The sequence below is a fragment of the Galleria mellonella genome, unplaced genomic scaffold (genome assembly GCF_026898425.1).
Source record: "Galleria mellonella isolate WM207_F2 unplaced genomic scaffold, CSIRO_AGI_GalMel_v1 utg21, whole genome shotgun sequence".
In the NCBI taxonomy this organism is placed as follows: Eukaryota; Metazoa; Arthropoda; class Insecta; order Lepidoptera; family Pyralidae; genus Galleria; species Galleria mellonella.
Genome location: NW_026442037.1, coordinates 4,435,001 through 4,449,942, shown reverse-complemented (window position 1 = coordinate 4,449,942; position 14,942 = coordinate 4,435,001).

The following is a 14,942-nucleotide window of genomic DNA, read 5'->3' as shown; positions in this document are numbered from 1 at the left end:
GATTTTAGCTTGAGGACCTAACAATTGGTGTGACGTGGACAAGATGTAGATAAAAACATAAAAAAAAAAACATTTAAACCTATTGGCTCATCGTGATGATTCCCATAGAACATGAAAGTAATGTGTATTCATGGTTACAACACGACAATTCTGGTTATAAAATTCTGAAATATCTTGCATATCTATTTATAATATTTAATACCCAATCTTACAAATTTTTTTTTTAAATAATACTTCGGCACAGCAAATTTCAATTTGTATGTAGTGTTAAGATAATTGAAATATCTGTTTTTAAGAAATAACGATTTCAATACGAGGTTTGTCCGGAAAGTACGTATAAAAGTTTTTTAAAAATTTTATTTTACAATTATTCAGGTAAATCAATTTTATCCCCTTCAAAGTACTCCCCCTGTGACATAATGCACTTGTGCCAACGCCGTTTCCACTGTGAGAAGGCTCCTTGAAAGTCCTCTGGTTGTAGGTTTCTCAGCTGCCCCGTCGTAGCTTTTTTTATCTCATTTATGTCCCCCAAATGCCGCCCCCGAAGTACCAATTTGGTTTTTGGGAACAAGAAGAAGTCACACGGGGCCAAATCCGGCGAATAGGGGGGTGTTCGGTCACCGTAATGGAATTTTTACTCAAAAACTCACGGACAACAAGAGAGGTGTGGGCAGGGGCATTGTCGTGGTGAAGAATCCAACGCCCCTCTCGCGCCAATTCTGGACGAACTCGTGCCACACGAGCTTTGAGGCGTCTGAGCACATCGACGTAGAATTTTCCATCAACTGTCTGGCCTGGAGGGACGAATTCTTGATGGACAATCCCCCGAACATCGAAAAAAACAATCAACATTGTCTTGACATTTGAGCGGGATTTTCTTGATTTTTTTGTTCGTGGTTCCCCGGATGTCTTCCACTCTTTGCTTTCACGGCCATTCTTGCCGAGTTTCGAGAGAAACTTGATTACGACGCGCTGCTCTTCAACGGAAGCGGGCTCCATGCCGACGGGGTTTCGTTAAGAGGTAACTTCACAGATGGCGTGACAAGCCAGTTCGCACCGCACGGCGGTCAGACCAGAACTGAAGCATTGTTAGGGACATAAGGAAGGGGTCCTGCGCTTACCTGGCCTCCCCACTCCTCTTTATCGCATTCCAGAATACTTTTATACGAACTTTCCGGACAGACCTCGTACATTCATTCAGGACTTGGTTAGTTTTTTAATAAATTCTATTGAAATAGCCCATACTAGTGTATGTTTTTTTTTATACAACTTAGAATGTCAAACAAGTTGACGGCCCATCTAATGGAAAGTAGTAACCGTCGCCTATAGACATGAGCAGTACCATGGACATAACAGAGTATACTGTTTCGCCCATGATACCCCCTATTCATTGTCATTCCTGAGGACTCAGGTGTTATTCCTCTGTACTATGTAAATTCACCGCCATATCTCACCCTTCAAACCGAAACACAGCCATGCAAATATAACTGCTTCACGGTTGAAACACGAATGGGACAGAGGTACACAAGCAAACGACTTTTGTACAAAGTCTCCCTCTGGTCCCTCATGTCTTATAACAATTAATATACTTATGTCTGCCGAGACTACTGGCTTTCTACCTAGCATTATTCGCATTAGAGCCTTATTAAGACAATATGTATGTGCCGGGAACAATGAGAATAATAACCGCTCATAATGGAGAATGGAAAAATAGCTCGTTGGTTGCCAGTAGCCTGAATATCACAATGCGTCAGCCAACAATAGGCTAGGACCTACATTCGCGAGCGAATGAAATGAAAGCCTACAAAAATTGTACGTAAATTGGAGGCGAATGCCCATTTATAGTTTACCGAGACAGTATTCTAGTATTTTGAATTGGTACTCTCTTATAGGGGTTGGTATAATACGTAGTAATATATATAAATTGTAGTAATAATATCTACTTATGTGCACTGTACTAATAACGGGTTTATATTAAAGCGAACGAACTTACTGTTCCGAAGTATCGTTTAGAAAGAGTTAATAGGTCTTTTAGACGGGAAAGGGATTTGTTAGTAATGGAGACTGAGAATCCCATTGCTAGCAATATATCCAACCAGGTCGACCTCCTCGCGGTTCTCCCTGGAAATTATCATGGTTAATTCCTAATGAATTCATCATGATGGGCTAACTGGCCTGTTTTCATTCTCATCTATCACCTTTCACTGGTGCTCCGCCAGCGTATCCCGTTAGCACAGGAGGAGCTACCATATCATTTTCATCCATCAAAAAAAAAATAGGTCCTTTATGAGAATGGGCATTAAATGTTATACTAAAATACTGAAGAACATTTTGGATCTACCTTTTAATAAATTTAAACGATCTCGAACTTAATCGAGCTTTCTCGATCTAATTACGTGTAATTAGGTCGAGAAAGCTCGAATTCATAAAAATTTTATTTTAATGTAATAACTACCGGTTTAAGCTTACCTATATTCCTAGCAATATATCCTGTCAGATCGACCTCCACATGGTCCCCTTGGAAACCATCGTGCTGAATTCCACGTGTATCCATCACGAAGGGCTAACTGATCTGTCTTTTCATATTACCTATATCCCTCATTGGTGTCCCGCCAGCGTATACCGTTAGCGCAGGCAAGGTTACAATTTTATATACCACTCAGGTGGCAAACAAGCATACGGCCCACCTGATGGTAAGTAGTTACTGTACCCTATGAACACCTGCAGTATCAGAGGTATTACGCGCGCGTTGCTGACCCTCTTTTTTTTAAGAAACCTCTTTACTCTACTTTTGAAGAATGCTGTAGTCTCTTAGGAATACCTCTTTTTTTTTACAACACAGGGGGCAAACAAGCATGCGGCTCACCTGATGGTAAGTGACTACCGTCGCCCATGATCACCCACAACACCAGCGGCATTGCAGGTGTGCTGCCGGCCTTTTAAAAAGGAATATACTCTTTTCTTGAAGGTTATGTTGTCGTATCGGTTCGGAAAACTACTGCCGGAAGTTGATTCTAAAGAATGGTTGTGCGTAGAAGAAAGTGCCTAGAAAAACGCACAGTGGAAGACCGCCATTCGTCTAAATGATTGGAATGAAATTTGAGTTTGTGGCGGGTTGTACGGTGGTGAAAATCAGCAGCAGGTATCAATCCGAACAATGCCTCAGAACACTCCCCATGATAAATTCAGTAGAAGATGCACAGAGATACAACATCTCTGCGCAGTTTCAGTGGGTCGAGTCGGACAGTCCTCGGCAGGGAGCTCATTTCAGAACCTGAGTGTTTCAGTGTGTACTCGTACAATTCCATTATTATCCATTCAAAAAAAAACCACAACTGTAACCAAACAGACTGACAAACAGACACTCGTTTCTCGTATTTCTTATAATATATGGTACAATAGAGTTAGTAGTTTTGTTTTTTTTTTAATGCATCGCGTGTCAGTCGCGTTTACGATCGCAATTATTGTCGCAACTCGGCCGCGATTTATGGCAGCTGTGCCGGCGACAGGCTCGTTAGGAACTGTATTCGTTTACTAGTTAAAATTATCCGGTATACAAAACTGTAATAGGTGCTTACATTATATAGATAAAGTAAACTCAAAAAGGGTCAACTTTATGTCAGCTGTTAGTTTGACCTTGCAGATTGGGTAGTTCCAAATTAACTTCACTGGGTGTGCAGTAATAACGAATTTGTTCTTGATTCGGATATGATTTTAATATGTAAGTAAATTAAATATATAAATTTACAATATCTTTTGTATTTTTTTTTTACAACACAGGGGCAGCAAACGAGCATGCGGCTCACCTGATGGTAAGTGACTACCGCCGCCCATGGTCACCCACAACACCTACGGCATTGCAGATGTGTGTATACGAAAAGAAGAGGTGACAGTATATAATTCCAGTAAAATATGACGAATGACGTGAATGTAGCGGCTGATCAGTGGGACGTCGCAATTTGCTTCACACTTCACGATCCTTGCAACAATCATAGATTATGCAGTAAAAATCAGTGTTCTATATACTTACGCACACAATGCGTCTTGATGTATTATTTAATAAAAAAAAATGAGCGTTTACGCATTAAAAAGATGCAGAAGTTATAAGACAAAATAAATATAGAAGTTATAAAGGAAACATAAACTATTTATCAAGCAAAATTGTATGAAAAAATTTATTCGTGTTTCTCGAAGCATTTCTATGGGGACACTATTTCTATATAATCTAAGAACAGGTGTAAACCGGTTTGCATGATCTCACGTAAGTTAGTGAACAAAGTCCGTGGTAAATTTCTAAATTCAAACGACCTGAGGGTTACTGCAAGTCATCTCACACGTGTTTCGGCTTTTAAACAGCTGTACTTGTATGGCTGTATTTTCGGCATTGCATTGTAGTCTGTAGTGTTTGTGGGTTATTTATATTTATTTATTTATTGTTTTTCACTACATAGTATAAAACAAAGTCGTTGTCGCTGCTGTCTGTCCCTATGTATGCTTAAATCTTTAAAACTACGCTAACTAATAACTACTTTAAAAAAACCGCTTCAAAATCCGTTGATTTTGAAGCGGTTTTTTTTAATAGATAGAGTGATTCAAGAGGTAGGTTTATATGTATAATATATACATAATATTGTAGAGAAACACTGATAATTTTAGAGGTTTCTAATGTGACGTGATATAATGTGTAGCCGCGCGAAGCCGGGGCGTGTCGCTAGTGCACAATAAAATTCGTACATATGGCGAACTTAATGCCATATTGCATTCTATACTAGTTAATCATTAGGTGAAAACCGTAGGTGTTTGAAAAACATCTAGAGGCGACGGTTAAACTTTACATCAGGTGGACTGTCAGTTTGTTTTTTTTTCTATTTTCGTTTAGAAGTTGCATAAAAAATTTTAAAATTTATTAAAACAAAGGTTGACTGGGAGAGAATGCCACACAGCATTAAGTCCAACTTCTGTATCAAATATTTTTTTTGTAATGTGGTCAATAATATATTTAATAAATGAATAAATAACATATACAATATATATATATATATATATATATATATATATAATTACTTCTACTGTGACTTAAAGTTTTAATATAACAAAGGGTAGGAATACTTAAGTGACACTTCTAGCTTTTCGTTTATTATCAGGTAAACTGTGTATCAAACACACTGATAATTTCTTTCATGAAAAACTTTCTACATTACTGATTAATATCGTCGTCATCATTTCAGCCATTATTCATCCACTGCTGGATGTAAGCCTCCCCCATAGACTGCCACCAGGAACCGTCCCGAGCCACCTGCATCCACTGACTTTGTACAATGCATTTCAGGTCGTCACTCCATCTAGTGGGAGGTGGTCCTACACCGCGTTCAAGAATCTTTCTTCCCCATTGATTGTCGGTTCTTCGAGCTATGTGACCGGTCCATTGCCATTTAAGCTTGCTTATCCTTCTATATCGATTAATATATATATAATATTATTTCAAAATAAGTAAAAGTTTCTTTGCAAGTTTGTCAGACAGTGTAATGTGAGACCCCAATATGTTATTTATAAATAACAAAGACTATTTTTTATCCAAGCAAGGGAAAGGATAACTTAATATTCATAAAGTTACCCTCCGCACATATTATCATGATGAAATACATACGCGAAAAACTTTGCAGAGTTGGCCAAGAATTCCCCGAGACGAAACAATACGACATCTTATTTGAGGGTGAAAACAAGACAATGCTTTTAAGCGATTCCTCTAAGCAGGGTCGCTTGCTTAAACCCGCTTAGTTTGCTTGTTACATATACGTACGTGTGATGAGTTTGTAAGTACATACTTCAAACAGTATCCTTCACAATAAGTGTTCCTCTTGTGACGAAGTAAGAATTCAATATTCCAATAATAGTAAATATTAAAGCGCTTACAGAGGAATAACACATGAGTCCTCAGGAATGGCAACGCATGGGAGGTATCATGGGCGAAACAGTATACTCTGTTATGTGCATGGTACTGCTCATGTCTATAGGCGACGGTTACCACCAGGTGGGCCGTCAGCTTGTTTGCCATTCTAAGTTGTATAAAAAATAAAGACTTTTCTTTACCTTTAAGTTTTCATTCTTAACTGGCTACCCTCTCCGGCTTCGTACAGGTGTACTAATGAAGAAAATAAGACTTAATCTTCCCTCGCAGTTTACTCAATCATATTTTTATATGAGTAACTAACTTACTTAAGTAGTACTTTAATATATAAACGTAAAATACGTACAATCCTTACCCTATCAGGGTACAAACACAACAAAAATAGAATGTGTTCTACAAAAGAAATTGTTTGTGGCAAAATAATTTTTTTTTACAACACAGGGGGCAAACGAGCATGCGGCTCACCTGGTGGTAAGTGACTACCACCGCCCATGATCACCCACAACACCAACGGCATTGCAGGTGTGCTGCCGGCCTTTTAAAAAGGAATATTCTCTTTTCTTGAAGGTTATGTTGTCGTATCGGTTCGGAAATACTGCTGCTGGAAGTTGATTCCAAAGAGTGCTTGTGCGTGGAAGAAAGTGCTTTGAAAAACGCACGGTGGAGGACGGTCACTCGTCCAGATGGTTGGGATGAAATTTTAAATTGATTTAAAACTAAACTATTCAATCTAAAAGTTTAGATAAAAAATGAATTTTTCTAATAGGTTTATAAACGACGGAGTTACGAGGTTACAAACATTAAAAATATATCTGAATTAAAGATGTCCTCCATTTTTGAAGAAGTAAATAGTTACAGACATATTGGTATCGACTTACAGTTATATAATATATATTTTTTTATTATTTTTGTAATATATTATTCATTGTTTGTTACTTTTAATCGAAATTGACCAACTAACCGTTTTGACATTTGGCAGTTACGAATTATATTGATGTGATGAAATAATGGATTACTTTTTCCTCCAAAAATTAATATTTCATAATATTTCACGAGAGAAAACTCTGTCTATTTAAAAAAAAAAAGGTATAAGTATCCGTTTATGGCCACGAAAAAAAATATCAGATCAATTGAAAATTATATAGGAACATTTAACTTCCCGCAACTTCGTTGTTTTTATATTTTTTCGACAAACATACTAAACAGTCTCCCCTTTTTATTATTATTCACATAAATACACAAGTATCTACAGAATTTACTTTGAGATTTCATAAATATGCACCCCCGAAATTGACCTGTTTATATGCACCTGTTTTTTGTACAATAATATAGCTATAAAGAAATAGATATATTCAGTTGTGATGAAAAAATGCTGAATACCATATTTTAATATTATTCTAATTTTGTAAGCTGATCGATTGAGTCTAAAGGTATTTGCTTTACATAACACTAATGTAAGAAACTAGTTTGTGACCAAAATGGAATATTATTTAGACTAAAAAAATCGTAAAATCGGTCTTTGTTAGTATCGAGTACATGCACAATTAATTATTATATAACTACTACATTGATATCTATGTTTATTTTATAAATGTATGTATGTATTTATTTATTTAAACTTTATTGCACAGTAAAATTCTATGTACATTTGGCGGAGTTAACGAACGGTGTTCGCTAATTACTAACTTATGCTAAAATATAATTAATTGTATTGTATTGTAAAATATTTATTGTACATAATTTACATTAGACACATTATAAGATTTAACAATGGCGGACTTATCCCATAAAGGGATCTCTTACAGTTAACCTTTGAGAAGCTGAAAGAAAACTATATTTTTTTAACCACCATCTAATATCTCTGCACATCCTAAAGATTGACCGGTAGAGAATGCCTTCTTGCACCACATTTTATTGGTCAATAAAGTTTAAATATAAAAATAAAAATGAAGATTTATTTTGGAAGACTTTTAAAAATAACAATGTTGTAAATAATAGATATAATTTAGTTTTAAGAAATTAGTTTCCATATGGATTGCTCCAGAGACTATAGAGTTATGTGGCTTTGTGTTTTGCCCAGTTGTCGATAGTTTGAAACTTGTGTCAGAAACAGAGTACTGGTTCACAAGCGTTTTGCAGCTTGTAGTATATTATGTGGTATGATATGTATTTAATACAAATAATAGTTTAATTTAATTTAATTTTTTAGTTCATTTTTACCCAAAAAGGGTTGACGTCAAGCAGGCGGTCGGTCGTAAAACTATAAGCCAAATCCTTTAGTAATATGGATTAAATCATATGAGGCCGACTCCAAATAATAATTGGGATAAGGGCTTTTTTTTACAATACAGGGGGCAAATCCTTTGGTAATATGGATAAAAACATTGCAGGTGTGCTGCCGGCCTTTTAAAAAGGAATATGCTCTTTTCTTGAAGGTTATGTTGTCGTATCGGTTCGGAAATAATAATTGCTGGAAGTTAATTCCAAGGGTGGTTGTGCGTGGAAGAAAGTGAAGAAGAAAGGGTAGGAAGATGACGATGAATTTTTAATTTTATAAAGCAATTGGTGGCAACGGAATATACCGTGTCGTCACCAGAGATGAGTTAGTCTACCTGGCGTCTCTGGAAACGTAAATGGCGTCTCCCCCTAAAAACTTGTCGCCATATTTTTTTACTGAGGAACTTCTAAGCAAAATGTTAACGACTTTCTGATGACGTATAATATTGTACATTCTAAATTCAAATTTTCATAGTTCATAGTGTTCTTTTTAGATCTCAATACTTCCTTTGGATCTCGGTTCCTCCAGGCGTTGTTTGACTGCGCTCTCTCCTAGGGCCGATACTAGACACTATATGTATGTATATTAATATAACAATATCTATATATTTGTTGTTACATATTTGTATTTTGGCTCAATAACTTATCGACATATATTCCTGTATTGAATATATTGTATAATCGATAAACAGTACAGATATCTGACTGATATGGGTAATGTCGAAATGGGTAATGACCTTTTTTCCGCTATCAATGTCCATAGGATCCTGATATATAGATACCGGTACGCACTAATATTATCACTGATTACTGCTTATCATTATTTTTTATTTTTATACAGGATATTGTACGAGACGAGAAGGAATCAAAGAATATCACTACGACAGAAAGAAAACTCAAAATACAATCTTTTACATGGATTGGGCTGGTGCTACCATACCATACCAGAGGGAGACTGTACAAAAGTCGATTGCTTGGGTACCTCTGTCCCATTCGTGTTTCAACCGTGAAGCAGTTGTGTTTGCATGGCTGTGTTTCGATTTGAAGGATGGGATATGACGTGAATTTACTGGGTACAGCGGAATAACACCTGAGTCCTCAGGAATGGCAACGCATGGGCGGGTATCATGAGCGAAACAGTATACTCTGTTATGTCCATGGTACTGCTCATGTCTATAGGCGACGGATACCACTTTCCATCAGGAGAACTGTCAATTTGTTTGCCATTCTAAGTTATATAAAAAAAACAAAACCATCGTTGGATAATTAGAATAGAAGAAGATTTAAAAAACATGATGTACCAATTAAAATTCTCTCCGATAATAATCCGAAATCTCTGAACACTGATAACAAATCAATTAAACCCAATCTAATATGCCCAGTAGATATTGTGGCAGGGCAAAATGTGGCCATCACATTTTGTAGATTTATGTTCATCATAACGGCAAAATTGGACAAATATTTCTGACTATTCCATAAGGGAGAAAGAGATTGTTAGTAATGGGGATTAGTAGCCCTATTGCTAGCAATAACTCTCTCAGGTTGATCTCTTCGCAGTCTCCCCTGGAATCGTGCTTGGTTAAATTAATCACAATGGGCTAACCGACCTGTCTTTTCATCCTCACCTATCAATCTTCACTGGAGCTCTATGGGCGTATACCATAAGTGTGGGTGGAGTTCATCATCACGAAGTTACTATTCCATTATCACCTATAAAAAAAAGTTAAATCCACACCTGCTTTTAGGGTTCCGTACCAAAATGATTCAAAAGAATCTTTAATCTGTAATAATTTTTTTTAATTAAAAACTTATGTTGATCTTTCCCGTAACATAAATCAAGTCACCGTTGCACGTTTCAAGATGACTTGAGGGCGCTATGTAAATTCACACGTTCCCTGCCAATGATTTATATATGAATAACTGTCATGAATCACTACGCATCGTGACCGTTGGTAATTGCCTCGCCAATCGAATTAATCCCGTCCGATAGTGGTTTACGATACAGTTTTCGTAATTGATTTCATCTAGCCAATGATAAGTTTTAAACCGTGTTTAAATACATCGGTTATATTTTTGTGTGTTTATTGCTGCACGGAACGTATTTGTTCTAAATGATGATTGCAATTTAGCGGTTGTTGTAAGTCGTATGGTGCATTTAATTCGATTTTCACCAGAGGGAGCTTTTGTTTATCTATTTGTCTTTGAACAGCTCTGTTCGTATTTATGTCGCGAAGTAGTTTTTTTTTTGATGAGTGAAAATGGTATGGTAACCCCGCCTGCGCTAACGGGATACGCTGGCGGAGCACCAGTGAAGGATGACAGACGAGAATGAAAACAGGCCAGTTAGCCCATAATGATGAATTCATCAGGAATTAACCATGATAGTTTCCAGGGGGAACCGCGAGGATGTCGACCTGGTTGGGTATATTGCTAGCAATGGGATTCTCAATCTCCATTACTAACAATCCCTTTCCCCCCTGTCGCGAAGTAGTTGTAGTCATATAGTATTCAGGTAAACTATATCTTGGACTTATTCGATTTGGTTTATGTACGTAATTTAACGAGACTATTTATATCAAATCTTATAAAATTCCTAACTAATTATACTGATAGAAAATACCGAAAAAAAAAACAAATTAATCCATGTGACAGTATTTTGCTTGCCCTCTGTCACGTTGAATTCATATGCGCTCGGCGAAATGGGAGTACGTCGAGTATTACGTAGTCAGTCGACAGATGCCTCTTTTCAATATGAAGCCACGTGAGTATATTTGATTGATTTTATACAAGCTATATTACGCGACATTGCTCGCGTGAATCAATATATAAAGTATCCTGTGTGCCGAGTTTTTTTAATGGGCAATGATGGTATGGTAACACCGCCTGCGCTATAGGTATACACTGGCGGGGCACTAGTGAGGGATGATAGGTGAGGGTGAAAAGACAGGTCAGTTAGCCCATCGTGATGAATACACCTGGAACTCAGCACGATGATTTCCAGGGGGATCATGTGGAGGTCAACCTGGTTGGGTATATTGCTAGCAATGGGGCTCTTAATCTCCATTATTAGCAATCACAATATGTGTTAAGTTAGGATATGACATACCCGTGCACCTAGCACGGGTATATCATACATGTCCTACATGGAGAATAAGGGCCCCATTGCTAGCAATATACCCAACCAGGTTGACCTCAATTCAAATCCATTTAGCAGTTTATGCGTGAAAGAGTAATAAATATCCATGTTTCCATATATCCTTAAGAACTTTCGTATTTGTAACATTATTAGTTTTTTCTCGCGACTGTGTCTGTCTGACCAGATCTTTATTTAAAGAGATAAACGGCAGACTTACCTTTCTACATCCCATATATCTGTATACCATATTTCATAGTGATTGGTTATGTTCTTAAGACGCCAAGAGGAACAAAAAAACAGCTAAAAACTCCCTGCTACATTTATAATATTAGTATAGATAATATGTGATCATATCTTGTAATTAGACCATTTGTTGGCCAACCCTTTCTTTCCCGTGAGTGTCGTAAGATGTGACTAAGGGACGGTTTTTTTTTATACAATTTAGAATAGCAAACAAGCTGACAGCTCACCTGATGGAAAGTGGTAACCGTCGCTTATAGACATGAGCAGTACCATGGACATAACAGAGTATACTGTTTCGCCTATGGTACCCCCCATGCGTTGCCATTCCTAAAGACTCAGGTGTTATTCCTCCGCACGTATCCCACCCTTCAAACCGAAACACATTCTTCACGGTTGAAACACGAATGAGACAGAGGTGAGGACTCAGGTGTTATAATATTAAGATAATAATCATTTCTTGTAACTGTTTGTATCTCTAATAAGTTTACTATTGTAATCTTTTGGAGGAAACAATAAAGAGTAACTATAATAGGATTTTTTATCCCAAATCAGGCAGACAAGGTCACGAGACACTCTTACGTAGTTTATGATATTACCAAGTAGAATTCAATAATGCGAACCAAGTGGCCGGTTATATAAGAAGGTAACAATAAAACAAAAATGGCCGAATCGTAAAAATATAAAGCCTATTAGAAGGAACAGTCCTTTTTTGTTGTAATCTCGTAATAGCGGTAGGTATATGTTGAGGGTTTTTAGGCCTCTTGTTTATTATCCGATAAAAAGACGTTATATGTACAGATATTAGTTGGCGGGACGAGATTGGGCTGTGTTATGTGCCTATCGTGTGAGCTCTTACTTATAGTTTCGCGTGAGAGACCCATATTGAGAGAAACATATTGGTGTAATATTATGTTAATGTATCGTATATTGTGCACGTCTGAAGGTGCCGTTATACCAAGGGAGTAGGTATAATAACAATAACAATAAACGTTTATTTAATATACTAGCTACTGCCCGCGACTTCGTCCGCGCCGGATAAAAAGTAGCCTATACTCTTCTCCATTCCAAATAGTATGTGTATATCAAATTGTACAGTGATTGGTTAAGTTCTACGATGCTATAATTCAATAAACAAACTCACTTTCGCGTTTTTTGATCCAAAACACAGGGGGCAAACGAGCATGCGGCTCACCTGATGGTGGTTTTACTTGAATATTATTCATTTATTTATTATTAATTTATTTCTTTCCTTAGATTTTTTTTTACAACACAGGGGGCAAACGACCATGCGGCTCACCTGATGGTAAATGACTACCGCCAGCCATGATCACTCACAACACCAACGGCATTGCAGGTGTGCTGCAGGCCTTTTAAAAGGGAATATGTTTTTTTATAATATTAGTAAGGATTGGTAGGCAAAAAATTATTCTTATATATTATATAAGTAATTTATAATAAGAAATGCAAAATGATGAAAGGGCCTTTTTTTAAAAACCATGTTGTATTTGTAAATCAAATATATATGAATACTCAGTACTGTGCGGCACTCACCAATCTTTTTATACACGCTTGCCGCTGAGTACTTTTAATTTAGCTATTCTTCAGCACGTTATCTACTTAGTCGACTTACGTCCATCTCCTATCGACATCTCCGTTCATCTGCGCTCGATAGATCTCTTTCGTAATTCTTCTTTTATCCATTCTCTCTAAATGGCCAAAACCATAACATTCCCTTTGTCACTACATCGTCTTTCAGTCCACATTTCTCTATAACCACAAAATTCTTCACTCTATCTCTTAATGTAATATCACACATACTTCTCAGAGCTCTTACTTCTACAGCACTTATTCTGCTTTACAGAACAAAACTAGGTACGTTGTCTATGGTATTTTAGTAGATCTCTATCCAAGACAACGGTTCACCGGGGACACTCGCATCGTATATACGCGAGAAGGTGTACCGCTTTTATAAACCTTGTTTAGTTAAAAGCATTCTCTTGGAGTGAGTTTATGTCGGGGGCACCACATTATCCCCTCCACTGCGACCACCGAGATATGCCCCCTTTGTTACGATTATATGTATTTATACGTCAAAAAAGCAAACTCTTGTACCTTCGGCGTAATAAAAGGTAATGGAAAGGCGGTCGTGAATTCGGGATGGTGGAATCTTTGCGGGGGAAGTAATTTGGACAGGATTATGACTTCTGTGAATGAACATTAAAACAAAGCCCCGGGCAGTGTCCGGGCTGGATTTTTTGTTATAATAAACGTTCGCTTCTGCTCTATTAAGTACAGTAAGTAGAAAATCTTGCTGATGTTGGAAATGCGAAAGTATGTAAAGATATTTGGATATTGTAAAGGTTATTTTTATGATAATTTACACGGACAAACTCGCAGGATACAGCCATTATTGTAAATGTGATAGTTTATTTATTACTAGATTTTAACAATGGCTTCGTCCGTGAGACTGGGAAGTGTTCATTGCCTGGGTTAAAAAAATGTCCTTTTTCTCCCTTATAGTATGTGCATACTAAATTTCATAGTAATTGGTCAAGTCGTTAAGGCAATATGAGGAACATATAAACTCATTGTTGCAATTTCCATACAAGTCACGCGGTCATGTGATCAACTAAAGGTCGTATATTTTTAGATTCAGTCTCTTTTTGGCCCAGATTGTTCAGTTATATTAATACTTAATATTATTAGAGTTTTGGCTTGGTATACCCTGTATGACTAACTCTATTCGATTCATAGATCATTCGATTCTGAGATCGTAAATTTAAAAGTACCAAAATTTAAGTATATAACATACTTAAATAAACGTGTACACATTTACAAAACACACACATTAGTATGATCACATTCTTGTTTTGTTTTTATGATTACATTGCCAATCTGTCAACACCAGAGGGAGACTTTGTACAAAAGTCGATTGCTTGGGTACCTCTGTCCCATTTGTGTTTCTACCGTGAAGCAGTTGTGTTTGCATGGCTGTGTTTCAGTTTGAAGGGTGGGATATGGCGTGAATTTACTGGGTACAGAGGAATAACACCAGAGTCCTCAGGAATGGCAACGCATGGGGGGTATCATGGGCGAAATTGGTACTGCTCATGTCTATAGGCGACGGTTACCACTTTCCATCAGGTGGGCCGTCAGCTTGTTTGCCATTCTAAGTTTTATAAAAAAACGTTATACGTTGTACTACATATTGACCGATAGGCAATTCTACGGTTTATGCCTACTATACTGTTTTTTTTTTTAGAAGAAAAGTAAAACCTATATATGGATGTGAATGGTTTTATACATTATTCAATTCTCAACCGAGTGCTATTAATACTTCAGTATTCATAATTAATTAGCTGAAATATTAAAAAGGAA